Source organism: Artemia sp. Qi Xiang Cuo, chromosome 2, assembly GCF_049724085.1.
Source record: "Artemia sp. Qi Xiang Cuo chromosome 2, ASM4972408v1, whole genome shotgun sequence".
NCBI classification, from domain to species: Eukaryota; Metazoa; Arthropoda; class Branchiopoda; order Anostraca; family Artemiidae; genus Artemia; species Artemia sp. Qi Xiang Cuo.
The window spans coordinates 85,696,157-85,710,953 of record NC_142795.1 but is presented as its reverse complement, the minus strand read 5'-3'; the positions used below and the strand labels follow the sequence as shown (position 1 = coordinate 85,710,953).

The 14,797-nt window shown below is 38.3% G+C and overlaps 1 protein-coding gene across 1 annotated transcript in view; it reads left to right on the top strand.

Moving 5' to 3' along the window:
* The first annotated feature begins 460 nt into the window (after positions 1-460).
* The window catches only part of LOC148955733 (uncharacterized), a 51,888-nt gene continuing 37,551 nt past the window's right edge, over positions 461-14,797 (top strand). Inside the window, exon 1 of the mRNA XM_089108327.1 lies at positions 461-597. The gene's annotated coding sequence lies outside the window, so the exon portion shown is untranslated. The remainder of the gene's footprint in view (positions 598-14,797) is intronic.

Genomic DNA, 14,797 nt, shown 5'->3' with positions numbered 1-14,797 from the left:
TCTGGAACAAATGGACTAAACTTTCTGGCATTCTTATATCAGTTTCCTAATTCAAATGGTCCAGGTTCCCTGTCCCCTCTGTGCAGGTATTGTATTATGAATAATGAAACAATTGACCACTTCCTATTTGAATATAATACGCTGACGTCTGCACAGCATACCTTGCATTGTAAACTGTTAAAGTGCTTCAAACACCACAAAATCTCACTATCAGCCAAGAGCCTAGCCAACTATACCTGCACACAGAGCACAGAAATTGATATCTATCATCTTATATTTGAACTCCTTGAGCCGAAAGACCTACTGAAACATATCTGAGAATATCTAATAAATAAGAGACAACCAAGCCAGTATTTCTGTAGCCCACAGAGTGAAGCAAAAGGAAAAGGGCTAAATAGTATCAACTGAAAAGCCCGCCTGCTGTGTGGGCTGTGAAATAGAAGAAGAAGAATTATTGGTAAAGAGGACGATCTCTTGAAAGACTTCTGAATTTAATATTTAATATTTTGGAAATTTGTGGACCAAAGAAAACCTAGAAAAAAGGTTTCTCGTGATTGTACTGCTAAGGAGCTCCATACTGGTGTAGGCCTATAATAGGTATGGTGAACTTGAATTTTGCTGGCTTTTGAATAGCCTAAGTGTTTTTGCTTGGCTTGCTTCTTATTGTGTAGTGCTCGTTTTATTGCTATTTATTGTTTTAGTGCTTGCTTTGTTGTGCTTATTTATTTGCTTTTTGGCTAGCCTATTTCCTATATAGGCTGTTGACAATTTCTCTATTGACATGGGTGAGCCTTCTGATCACCCATTACAGTGTGATGGGGCCCCTGGGGCTGGGACTGGTGGTCAGGCTCCCAGTGTCCTGGTGTGGAGAAAGTGTGCCGACTATAAAGACAATGGACCTTTACCCAGGACATGAATAGGATACATAGGAAAGTTACTGTCACAAAATGGGTAAGTTTTTACCAAATTATATTATTGACTTATGAATAAGGTGAATGGCTATATACCAATTCAAGGTATATATTTGCACATTAGGGGGGAAGGGGTAAATTTTAAAATTACCTCCCATTTACAACAAAAATAAAATTTGCCCCCCCCCCCTCTACTGTACAAATATATACCCTGAATTGATATAAATAGAGGTTGGGGTGAAATTCATTTCTGACAAAAATGATTATTATATTTGGAAAGAGCATAAAAAAGACATTGATTGGTATGTTCACTTTATTTGTAAGTCAATAATATGATTTGGTAAAAATTTACCACAAAATGTATGCAGAGATTTTGGGGTGGTTCACCCTAATGTAACACTTCGTGGTGTTGTGGAAGTACTGGCCAAGAACAAGGAAATTGCTTCTAAGATTATGCTGCTTAGAGGACTAAAAGTTAATAATACTGAAGTAGTCTTCAAAGAGAGTTCTTGGAAAATTATGGAAGGGAAAATGTTTCCTTCCCCAGGCAGTTGGGCCAAAAGAGGAGGTCTTAGAAGAAGTGAAGGTTCAGCCTAATATAAAAGATGTCAAAATTGTAAATGAAGAGGATATATCAAATAGCAGTAAAAGACAAGAGTCATATATGATCTTAATCAACTTCAATACTAATGTACCATTCCCAGCAAGAATTGATGTATGGGGTGCCCAGATATATGTTCATGAATATGTACCAAACCTAAGGCAATACTACAAGTTTTTAAAATTTGGCCATATAGCTGTAAACTGCTGGGGAAAAGAGAGATGCTTGATTTGTGCAGAAGCCCATAATTTCAGAACATGCCCCTCAAAAGATGAATCAACCCCCCCCCCCCAAAAAAAATGCAGCAACTGTAATAAGGCTCATACAGCCAATAGCAGAGGCTGCAAGCTCTACAAAGAGAATGCCAATAAATTAAGAGCATCAGTAATTAATGAAAGGAGCTTTAGCCATGTCACAACTGGCCAAACAACCCAAGCCACAAGACCTACTGGATTGGCAAACCCACAAATATCCTACAATGCATTCCCACCTCTAATATATAACCACGAAGAAGAGATCCTTAAGTTGAGAAAATCTTTTGAGGAGTTAACAAAGCTGGTAACCTCCCTCTCCTCAATCCTCCTCCAACAAAAAGATACAGATGAAACAAACAAAGCACTCATTAGGGACATGGCTGATGAGCTCGGTTCTGATGAAGACCTCTCAGACGTTGTCTTGAGTATACCAGAATCAGAAGATAAAGAAGGAGTAGGAAATGGCTATAAGAGGGCAAGACTAGGAAACAAAGGTAAAGGAAAAGAGAAGATGTTGAAAAACAATGATCAAAGGAAAAGAGGAAAAAACACCCATGCAATATGAAGGTCCTATAGCTAAATACACAGGGTTTGGGAAGGACAAAGATAATTGAGCTCCATAATCTCATCCTCAGGCTACAACCAGATTTAGTTTAGGTACAAGAAACATTCCTTACTGCAGAAAAATTTACACCAAAGTTCCAAGGATATACTGCAGAAAGGTGGGACAGAGACCATGGAACTGGGGGTGGGCTCATAATCTTGGTTAAAGATTGTCTTGCCCATATTGTGGAGCCTAGTGTACCAGGAAGAAATGAAATAGGATCAATTAAAGTACAGTTCAAGGAAAATTGGATAAGTATTATCAACTATAATAACAGTTCTACAGGAAATTTTGATGTGAAACAACTAAAGGAGGTTCTGAATAGTTGTGAAGTTTAAAAAATATTGGCAGAGATTTCAACCTCCATAATCCCATATGGGATACAGTATCACCTCAGGATCACAAGTCAAATGAACTGACCAACATTATCATTGATCCTACATTCTTGACATGCTTACTCACCCTCTGGATCTTGGTACAAGACTTAATAAAACAACTAGAAGAACATCTAGCAATTGACTTGACCTTGGCTCCCCCAAACCTATCAACTGACTTTGGCATTAGAATCCCACAAACTTTCTCATCAGATGACTATCTAGCATTAACTACCTTTCACATGCTTGAGGAGTATAGGAACTCATACCAAGTACAAGAAATGAAACTATGGAGTTTTGAAGAAGAGATGTGGCCAGCCTGGAGATATGAAGTTGATTAGCAGCTTAACAAAATCCAAGATACAGTTGCCATGACTACAGATGAACTGACAGACACAATCACCAACACCTTAATCTGTGTAGGTCAGAAGGTATTTGGTTTTAAGAAATTTAATGCAAAAAAGCTCAGCTCAATCCCTGGATGGAATTCAACATGCTGAAAAGCCCACACTGAGAAGAAACAAGCTGAGAACAAGGTCAAGTGGAACCTTAGCACCGAAAACTGTACTGAACTGAATAAAAAGCTAGCAAAACTCCACCAGACCATAATCCAAAAAACAACTGCAAGCTGGACCTCTCTAATTGAGACAAAATTCAAAAAGTCAACAGATCTGCAGCAAAATTTCCAAGCATTTGTGGGGAAAAAGAAAACAAGGAAGGAATCTCCATTCCTCCTGAGAAATGGCATCCCAGTTACCTCAACCCAAGAACAATTTAATGTTCTTCTGGACCAGTTAACTGTACAAGCACCAGAATGTGCAAGACATCACCAAAAGACCCACTCTGCCAAATACAACATACCTTTTGAGCCTTTTACTGCATCAGAAGTTATTCAGAAAAACTAGGAGACTGAAATCGGGTGCAATGGGACTTGAATTGATACACAATCAAATGTTAAGGAACATTATCCTCAAAACAGTAGACATCATTACAGGTTTGTTCAGCTAGTCTGCAGCAACATCAACAGTTCCAAAGCGGTGGAAGAAAGCCACCGTAATTCCTATATTGAAGACAGGAAAGGATCCAAAACTTCCGGCCTCCTACAGACCTATAGCCCTCACATCATGCCTTTGCAAACTTATGGAACACCTTGTTAAGTTAAGAATCCTCCCAGAACTACCAAATTCACTCCAGCATGAACAATTTGGTTTTCTTCCTAATAGAGGAACTACAGATGCACTTTTAAGGCTAGACCACCAAAAAAAATCTGGTTTCAAGCAGGGTAAGGAGACACTAGCAGCCTTCTTGGATATGAGGGCTGCTTTTGATAGGGTTAGTGTCGATAACCTGATAGGAAAGTTACATTCTTTCCAAATCTGCCTAGAATTGAGGACGTGGATAGAAGATTACTTGAGAAGCCAGGAACTGGAGATCTATATGGGGGAGAGCAAATCTCCATCAAGAACTAAGCCAGATGTGGGAGTACCTCAGGGGGGGGGGGGGGGTATTAAGCCCATTCCTCTTCCTTATTTATTCCAGTGATATTAGTTTTGAACATATTCTGGGATGCAATCTGTATATGTATGCTGATAATATTGCCCTTGTTGCAACATCAAGAGATAAGCATGTCCTGAAAGCTGCTGTCCAGAAGGGTCTTGATTATCTTAGCTTATGGGCAACTGTCAACAACATGGAATTCTCTCCTGCTAAATTAGCAGTGCTCCTCTTCACAAGGACAAAGATTCATTCAACGCCAAAGCTTTTGATCAATGGCACCTCTGTCCCAGCAGTTGAAAAATTCTGCTACCTTGGGGTGATTTTTGACACTTTACTCTCATGGACTCACCATCTGAATTATTTAATTAGAAACCTCAAGAGCAGAGCCAACTTTGTCAATGCTATTTGCTTATCTAAGAGAGGAGCCCTTTTCTCTGTTGCCACCCAGCTTGTGAGAGCAGTTGTAATAAGCAAGCTGGATTATGGCTGCCTCCTATACCAAGAAGCACCTACCCAACTCCTGAAAGAACTGGATACAGCCCTACATTGTATAGCCTACTGAGGAAAATTCTTGGATGCATAAAATCAACCCCCCTACCTGCAATATACTGTGGACTAGGACTGACAACATTAGAAACTAGAATGAAGAAATTAGAAGCACAATATTTTACTGAGAAGATGTTGATCCCAAATGACATTATCTACAAAGAACTTATTGGAACATATGATCAGGACCAAAGATTCAAACCAAAATCAACTCCATCATACTGTCAAATGGGGGAACACATCTCTGAAACACCTGCTCCTATCCCAACTCCTGATGTCATTGATGAGGTAGGTTCAGCTTCTAGTACAGGTATAAAGTCAAATATAGCACTACCCTCATTCTCAAGAGGTAGTCCAGAGCAGTGGCGTATCCAGGATTTTGTTTCGGGGGGGGGCGTCAGTCTACCTTTTTATAGCAGTCATGTGAGCAAGAAAATTATCTATCATAGTGCAAGATTTCAGGCAGGGGGTAGCTAGGTAAAGAAATTAAAAGTACACACTTGTCATGAGTATTTCTAGTTGTAGACTTTTTTTGTTTGAGAATGGATGACAAAATTTTGCCAACAAAGTCGGAATTAAAAAAAAAGTTAGAAGCAGTGAGAGTTTCTATTTTGGGCGAGTAGTTGTTTCGGAACTGCCATGAAGCAGCAGAATTTAGAAAGTATAAAATAAAGAAGTGCATTAGGGCCTATTCCTTATATTTGCCTATGGGACCCTTGTTTTAGAGAACCAAATAAATACAAATAATATTATATCAAAGACAATTGCCCAGAATTTGGTTCCGGAGGGGTGGGGCCTCAGTCTACCTATTATAACAGCCATGAAAGCAAGAAATGTAATTGATATTAACATTGTTTACAGAGGATAAAGCACAATTAAAATTTTAAAAACAGAATCAACTGCACTTGAGAAACGAGCAACGAAAGACAACCTAACCTCTCACAGTAATAGCCGCCAGTCTTTTTTGGCTGCAAATGGATCAAAAACTTATTCAGTATCAACCTGGATATCATGGTTCAGGGTCATGTGAGCTAGTCCATTCAGACGCTCCTTGCCCGTTGAGCTCTGCAGATAGGTTTTTAATCGCTTAAGACAGCTAAAGCTCCTCTCAGCAGAAGCGGTAGTCACTGGTAATGTCTGAAAAATTGTCAAAAGCCTTTGAATGCATGGGAAAAATCTTGCATCGCATGACGCAAGAGTCAAAGCAACAGTTGATGGTTTCTCAGACTTTCCGAGCCACTTCTGTTTCCAAAGGACTAACTCACATTCGAGCGCACGTCTACCCCTGTGAAATCCCTTGTAAACAGCAACAGCGTTCACAAATTCATTAATATTTAGTGACTCGTTGTTAGCTGGCAAAAACCTTCCGATTTTGAAAGATCCCTCCTGATGGCGCAAAAATCTTTGATCAAGTTCTTCAATAAGTGAAGCAAATTAAGGTTCGAACAATGATTCGCGATAAAAAACCTTGATGGACTCATTATCGTTGATGGACGTTCGGCGGATAGACCATGGAACAGCCAGAGCCACATTTACCTCTTGTGCAAGCTCATAGTCTTTCTGAAAAATCGTTTCAAAATCATTTTGTTTTGACTGCAGTAAAGTATCAGAACATAGCTTAATATGCCGACAGCACTCAACTAAGTCTAAATCTTCGGCTTGCAGTGCCTTAGAGACAGAGAGCATTATGGCACTAACAAACTCTAGCAGAGCCAACGTGAACATAAAACTAAATTCGGTTGCTGCTGAAACCAACGCATTCGCTTTTGAAATAACTTCTGTATTGCACCATATGCTACCAACTATTTCCTCAAGTACGGAAATAATCGCACAATACAAAGACATAAAAACTAAAATGCAATCATGACACTCCACCATCTCATTTCGCACAACTTCACAAGCTTTCTCACAGGACTATCAGGACAAACGACAGCAACCGCTTCTACAAACATATTCATTCTTTTTGGTGAAGATGATAAAAATGATATAATCCACTGTATAGTAGCAAAGGTTGACCTAACAAGTCCTACCCTACTAGTTTTACATAAAGCCAAATTTAAGCCGTGCGATGCACAATGGGTGTAGATCACATGCGGATATTTTTTCCTAATTTCTGTCTGTGCACCAGAATAGCAGCCTGACATATTGCTGGCCCCATCAAAACCAACCCCCACAAATTTCTCCATTCTTAAGCCAAACGCAATGCATTGGCTGATGATTTGCTCTGCTACTGCAGAGCCAGTGAGATTTCCGCAAACAGAAAACCCGAGAAACCGCTCTTCGAGTAAAGCACGAGTTCATTGTAGTATCTGACTACAAGAACTAATTGTTCCTTATTGGAAATGTCTGTAGTCTCGTCGGCAAAGATTGAAAATGCTACTGAATTATTTACATCGCTCACAATGCTTGGCACGATAATGGACGCGGCACAATCAATCAGGTCGTTTTTAATGATGGGAGATATATAATGCGCATTGTTTGCGCCATTTTCGAAGTGTTCTTTTAGACATTGCTCTCCACTCTCTACCATTAAAGGCAAAACACCACGAAAAATGCCTTCATTTACGTTAGTTTCGTCGCATAGTTTACTCTCCTCTCTGTGTCCTCGTAGAGGTAACTCATGCCGCCCGCAAAAAAGGACCGCGTGCAGAATTGGTGTTAGAATTTCGCGATTTTTGTTTTTTATTTCAGCCTCTGCACTCGATATAGCAGACACAATGCTCCTAGTTCGTTTTTTATAAACGGAGACAATGCTTTCAGCGCTAATCATTGAATCAAGATGGTAACGAGAGTTCTGATGCGCCCGCATGTCTGAAAGGAAATGCTTGAGTCCTGTGTATGGTTTCGAGACTAGAGAGCCTTGAACCTGATGGCTACCCTTCCCAGCAGCTTGACAAGCGAATAAAACGGATTTTGAACAAGACACCCATGCACGATGGACTGAAGACCAACCATTCTGGGAAAGTTTGTAACCAAGAGTACTGAAAGGATCGAACTTTCGTTTTTCCCTTTTCGATAAATGCTTTCGAATGAAATGAAAAATTCTGGTTCGGCTTGAAGTGACTTGTTAAAAGATTGTATTTTTCTTCGTCTGAAAGGTTTTTGAGTTGATCTGGTTTTCTGGCATACAAGCCAATATCATGTTGGAGAGTTTGAAAAGACGTTCGAGCCCAAGCCATTTGAATCGACAAATGAGAAGCACTAGGGAATTTCATTTATCTCTAGGCAATGGTAAAGGTTTGTGGTAATAAAATTCTCGTTCAAAGCATAATGTCCCCTTTTTAGGACCCATGATCTCCAATGTCGAACGCAGTAAACAACACGACCAAGTAAAGATAAACTCTCAAGAGGAGAAAGTTTGCCGTCGTAAAAAACGCGCCGTACGCTTTCCATAAGCCAAAGATAAAACTGTGTTCCTTTGCTTCCAGTAACACGCTGTTTCAGGTGTGCCGGAGGCACGGAGGCACGAAGGAAGGGACACCTGCGACGGTCAGTTATTAGCCCCTTGGTTGGAGCATCATGTAGTGTGACCTTAACAGTAAAGTACCAAGAAAATGCACTCTACCCGACTGTTCCAAGGCTTCAAAGCTTGCCCTTGAATCGTTAAATTACTCATTTTATTACTTATCTCGCTGTTCCTGGACAAACATCAATTTTGGCAATTGAATCATAATCGGAACATTTTTTCTCCCAATTTTACTAATGGTCGCAAAAACTCGTTTTCTTCGTAAAACTCGTAAAAACTGAAAACATTTAACTTTTTTTAATTAAATGATTTGCGTATATGACTTATTTGGTAGGTCAAAGTTTGCCCACCCCTCCTCAAAAGTATTGAATTTTAGAGACTCGGCTAAAAATTCTGGAACGGCTCTAAATGATCAATTCACACAGTAAAATTACCGTTTTTGCGGGATTCACAAGTTCACAATCAGAGACTTCAGCAGCAACATTTTAAGAAATTTAAAATAAATTTTCTTGTGAAATATTATCTCAATTAATCAGCAGCTGTACCAAACCAATCCTGCTCAAATCATCCTCAGGGCTATACTGTGGTGTTTCTCCTCCCCATAGTATTGTACCGACGGTTTGGTATGATTTAATTATCCCTTCTTATTTTAGTTTTGTCTTAGTTTAAAACTTTTTCCAATAAACAATGCTTAGAAGTCCTCCAAAAAAAAAGTCCCACCAGACCCCAACCCAAATACCAGTGAAACTGATACCCATTTTGGCTGGTCATGCTCACTATCTGAAAGTTCAAATGATAACTCCAATTCTGAGAATAGGACAATGATCAGTGTAGGGGCTAATGTCACTATAAATGATGATAATGGGTTTCAAGAGGTCCTTTCTAGAAGCTCTAAAAAGAAAAAAAATCTCCCCAATCAAAAGCATTTCCCCCCTCCCTGCCCTAGATCCTCCCTCCCAAAACTTAGGAATTTACCTTAAAATTACTCCTACTACCCCCTTTGAAATAAAAAAGATTACTGCAATAAGAGTTGCAATTTTCAATTTGATAAAATCGATGTTCTCTCTTAATATTCACAGTGATGGATCTCTGCTAATAGCTGTCCAAGATCAGAAATCAGCAGACACAATAATTAAACTAAAATACCTTCTGAATACCCCAATTAATGCATCTAAATTGAACCCAAAACAATCCCCAACAAAAATGGTTGTTTATAATATTCGCCCAGAAATATCCGTTCAGGAGTTAAAAGAAGGGCTCTCAGATAGGGTTGGCAACATAATCCCAGTTGAAGATGTTACCAAACTTGGTAAACCTAACTCTAATGGCCTAAAAACAAATTGATCCTTCTTATTTAAACTGAAGGAAAAAATTAATATCCCAGAAAAGTTATTCCTATTTGGGCAAATCAAACCACACAATGAATACAAACCTAAGCCTATCCAGTGTCAGAAGTGTCTCAAACTGGGACACACAACAAACAAATGCAATGAAATTCTCCTAGAGTGCAGTAACTATGCCCACTATGCCCTGCATATAAGAAAAGAGCTCTAGCACTCCAAATAGCAACAGAGAAGGCCATCCCATACCCCTTTGCAGCAATGGAAGCAAATGCTGCCCAACAATACCAAATAAAGCCCATAATGAAACCAACCAAAACCCCCAAGTCACACGCCCCCAATGCATCAAGTACCCCGCATAAAACACCATCTTCTACGCCCCCTAGCTCACATCCCTATCCGAAGGAATCACCAAGTCAACAAGTCTCCTTGTCCGGTGAGATGAGGTCAGCCTGCCCCCCCTCCCAAGAAGAAACAAACCAGAAACACTACCAGGAATTAATCCCTTAACTGACAAACAGGATGCACAACCAAAAATGCAATCCCCAAATATATGCTTATTCATTCTAAACTGTAATGCAGTTCAGGCCATGAACATACATCAACTACAGAAAACAAAAATCATTGCAGAATTGGCAAAAATATACATCCCTGATGATATGCTCATTCAAGCAAAAAAAGATCTTGCTTTACTGTTAACAAAGCTGAACATTGATACACAGTCATATGAAAAATAAATCAACAATACAACACATATCAATACTCCAGTGGAACATAAGATCACTCACAGAAAATAAGCTAAATGAACTATTATCTTTTATGAATAATAATTCCATTAATATTGCTTGCCTCCAGGAAACTCATTTAACCCAATCTCAACAAATCCAGTCTCTGGGATATACTATCCTGAGGAAGGATAGATCATCAGAGAGAAAAGGAGGTGGAGTAGCTCTATTAGTTAAAAATAATATAAAATTCTGTGGCATCAATTTTCCAGATTTTGCTAATGATGTTGATGCAATTGGTATCAGTGTTTGGCTGAGTAATATAAAAACCTACATAATAAGCTTTTATAACCGTAATGGCCAAACTACAGATGCCATGGATTTCTTTAATTTTATAAATAATTCTAATATGTTAAAAATATCATTATTTGTTGAGATTTCAATGCCCACAGCCTTTTGTGGGGGAATAAACCAGCAAATAAAGCTGGTAAATTGATTGAGTATATGACTTCAAATAATAATGAATTAGCTGTTGCTACCTCTCCAAACCTGAATACTTATTTCAACCCCAAAAGTGGCAGATTCTCCACAATTGACCTACAAATTGTGTCATTAAATATTTTGAATAAAATTTATATAAATAGAATTGATAGTCTATGTACTGACCACTTTGCTATAGTGTGCTCCCTTAATGAACCTGCTGAAACTCTACCACATACCTCCAAATATATCAACACTAAAGCAAATTGGTCTATGTTCCAAAATAAGCTAAATGATGAAATCACAAGTTTCACCCCAAAATTCATACATTTCAAACACAACAGTTGACACGAATACTGAAGTATTCACATCTTTCTTAATAAATACAGTTAATCATGGTATCCCCAGGCCAACACCTAAGAAAACCTACCCTAAACACATTCCTAAAGCATGGTGGACAAATGAGTGCCAAAATAAATGGAGAATAAAAAAGGCAGCTAGGACAGGATTCTTAAAAAAACCATCACCTACTACACATTTAAAAAAATTACAAGCAGAATCTAATCCAAAAGGTACATAATAAATGCTAAATATAATTACTGGAATAATTTTGCAAATAATCTCTCTAGAGAAACACATGAGCCAATTATACATAAAGTCATAAGCCACATCTGTGGGAAAAAGATTTCCCCCAACCCACGCCTGTATGAGCTTATACATGATAATACCCATTATGACAATAATAATGAAAAAGCTAAGCTATTTGCAACTCTTTTTTTAATAAGTTAACATCAAATAATCGAAGCAAAATGTCCTCAATTCCTATGAACCCAAGTTACCAACCACGTCCAGGATCCGAGTATATAAGTAGTCCATTTTCACTCCAGGAAAGGAATAATGCAATACATCATATTAGGACCAAAACTAGCGGCAGCTATGACAATATACACCCTACATGGATAAAGAATCTCACCCCTTCATACAAACAAGAACTACTAAATTATTATAATCACGCTTGGGCATCCTCTATGTTCCCCAATATATGGAAATGTCTGTCTCTCCTACCAATCCTAAAGAAAAATAAACCCAAAGAGATCCCTGAGTCCTATAGGCCCATAATGATTACTCCTGTGATGGGGAAAATAATGGAGAAAATAATCTATCACAGACTTCTCTGGTTTGTTGAAAAAAATAATATGACCCCTCACACTCAAAAACTGGATTCAGGAAACCACTCCTCAACATATGCTTTCATTTTGCTAACAAATGCAATAAATGAATCATTCTTAAAAAATAATGTCCTAGTTGCAGCTTTCCTAGATTTTGAAGGGGCATATGACAATGTGAACCATTAAATCCTTTTAAACAAACTTGCAAACCTTGGACTACCCCCCAAGCTAGTATCTTTTATAAAATCCTTCATAGAAGTGCGAAGTTTCATTGTTTGTGTTGGTTCAGCCTCTTCACCCCAAAAGACAACAACCAAAGGCCTACCTCAGGGAGCAGTCCTTAGTTGCCTCCTCTTTGCCCTATATCTCTGGGACATGAACCTCCCCCACACGAATCTACAATATGCTGACGATCTGGTCCTATGGTCATCTGGCAACACCTTTGAGATAGCACAGTCAAATCTGCAAAAGTCACTTTTCCGATTTGAAAAATTCTCTCAACATTCAGATTTACCCATTGCACCTACCTAGTCAAAAATAATCCAATTTCACCGGAAGCGAAACCATGTTAATGCAAAACTAACTCTAAATAAAACAACTATTCCAGAAGATAATCATATTAATTACGTAGGTCTCATGCTTGACCAAAAACTTAATTTCCACCTCCACATTTCAAACGCAATAAAAAAATGCTATAGAAAAACAATTATACTAAAAAGACTTCTTTCCACACCCTGGGGCGGTAAGGAGAAAACCTTACTCCAGTTTTATAGATCACATATAAGACCCCATATTGACTATGGGCTCATCGTATATGGTGCATGTGCAAAGACCCAGATGCAAAAAATTGAAACAACAGAAAATGATATAATACCTCTCATATTTGGTCTTTGGAAACCCACAAGCACCAAGTTTCTGCCTATGGAGAGTGGGTTAACAACAATAAGGGAGAGACGTTGCTTTCTCTTGACAAAACATCTTACAAAAATTGAATCAAATAGCTCACACACCCTACATAATTGGTTAAGAAATCCAGCCATGTATAGAGGCATTGCAGATGAGTATGCCAACATTCAGAAGAAGTTCCCCGTACCAGCAAAGTCTATTGCACCCACTTTCCCCCAATCCCCTCCATGGAATTGGTCAAGTCCCATAATAAATACTGATTTCTCAAAGTGGACTAAAGATTTAACCCCCATCGCTTTTGTCCAGAAAAAATTTGCTGAACTTAATACAATTACCTATAAAAATCACTTCCAAATATTTGTTGATGGGTCAAAAATGAATGAGAAGGTAGCAAGTGGTGCTTTCCTTCCTCACCTGAAAATTGCAATGGGCGCGAGATTATATAATAATTTATCTATAATGTCTGCTGAGTTAAATGTGTTCGCATTAGAACACATTAAGGAAAACCAACCTTTGATTGCAAATACAAATAATATCATTGTATATTCCGACTCTTTATCCAGCCTTGAGTTGCTGGCCTCAGCTCCTCAGTATAAGTTGGACATTGACGCGTATCATTGTCTCAGTATTATAGATAATCTTGCTCCAAGTGACATAAAAACTTATTTTCAGTATATTCCTAGCCACTCTGGCATAAGTGGTAATCGTCAGGTTGATGAAATAGCAAAAAATGCTATAAATATTGACCAGCCAAGTGGGAGACCAATCCCGATTAGAGATATTTACCGATGGAGGCTATCAGATATTAATTTTAATAAGATTAATCCTATCCTTTCCCCCTTTCCCAATAAGTATATTTCTAAAATGTATCATAGAATTCGTTCTGGAACAAATGGACTAAATTTTCTTGCATTCTCGTATAAGTTTTCTAATTCAAGTGGTTCAATTCCCCTATCCCCTCTTTGCAGGCATTGTAATATGAATAATGAAACAATTGACCATTGCCTATTTGAATGTAATATGCTGACGTCTGCACAACATATTTTGCTTTGCAAACTGTTAAAATGCTTCAAACACCACAGAATCTCACTATCAGCTAAGAGCATAGCAAACTATACCTGCACACAGAGCCTAGAAATCGACATCTATCAACTCATAATTGAACTCCTAGAGTAGACAGATCGACTGAATGATATGTGAAAGTATCTAATAATCATGAGGCAATCAAGCCAGTAGCTCTGTAGCCCACAGAGTGAAGCAAAAGGAAAAGAGCTAAATAGTGTCACTGAAAAGCCCACCTGCTGTTAAATAGAAGAAGAAGAATCCCATTTTGGGCTCTAGAAAAAGATTAATTTTCAAAAAAGTTTGATCCCACCCAAATAATGATCATTTTTACTGTTTCCTTTAATTGGTCATAGATAAGAAAAATTCTTACAAGAAGATCTCCAAACTTAGATTTGGTCGTCTTAAATTTAAATTGGGAATTGCATTTAATTACAAGTAACACATGCGTGCTTCAAAACCCATTAAATACAAACTATTGTCAGAAGATTAGTAAACTCCTTACCGTTATTGCTGGTTTTTAATGCTGGGCTGGCGTCGCTTCATTTTCTTTCTTTCCTCTCACGCGACCTTTATGTTTCAATGCTTAGCTTACTCTGGAATTATAGCACCGTTTGAATGAACTATCGCCTCTTAGTCTGATTCCTTATTGCAATTCTTTCATTGCAGAGAAGCTAGTGCTTATAGCTCCGAGGGTTAAATAGTGAGAAAAACTTCTTGACATCTTGTTTGATTACAGGAGGTGATTTCACGTTTTATGATAAAATAATGATATAAGCTTGCCAGAGAAATGGATAGCCATTTAACAAGAAATGAAAAAAGGAACGGGTGGTGCAAATAACTTAAAAGCGTGAATATTTCG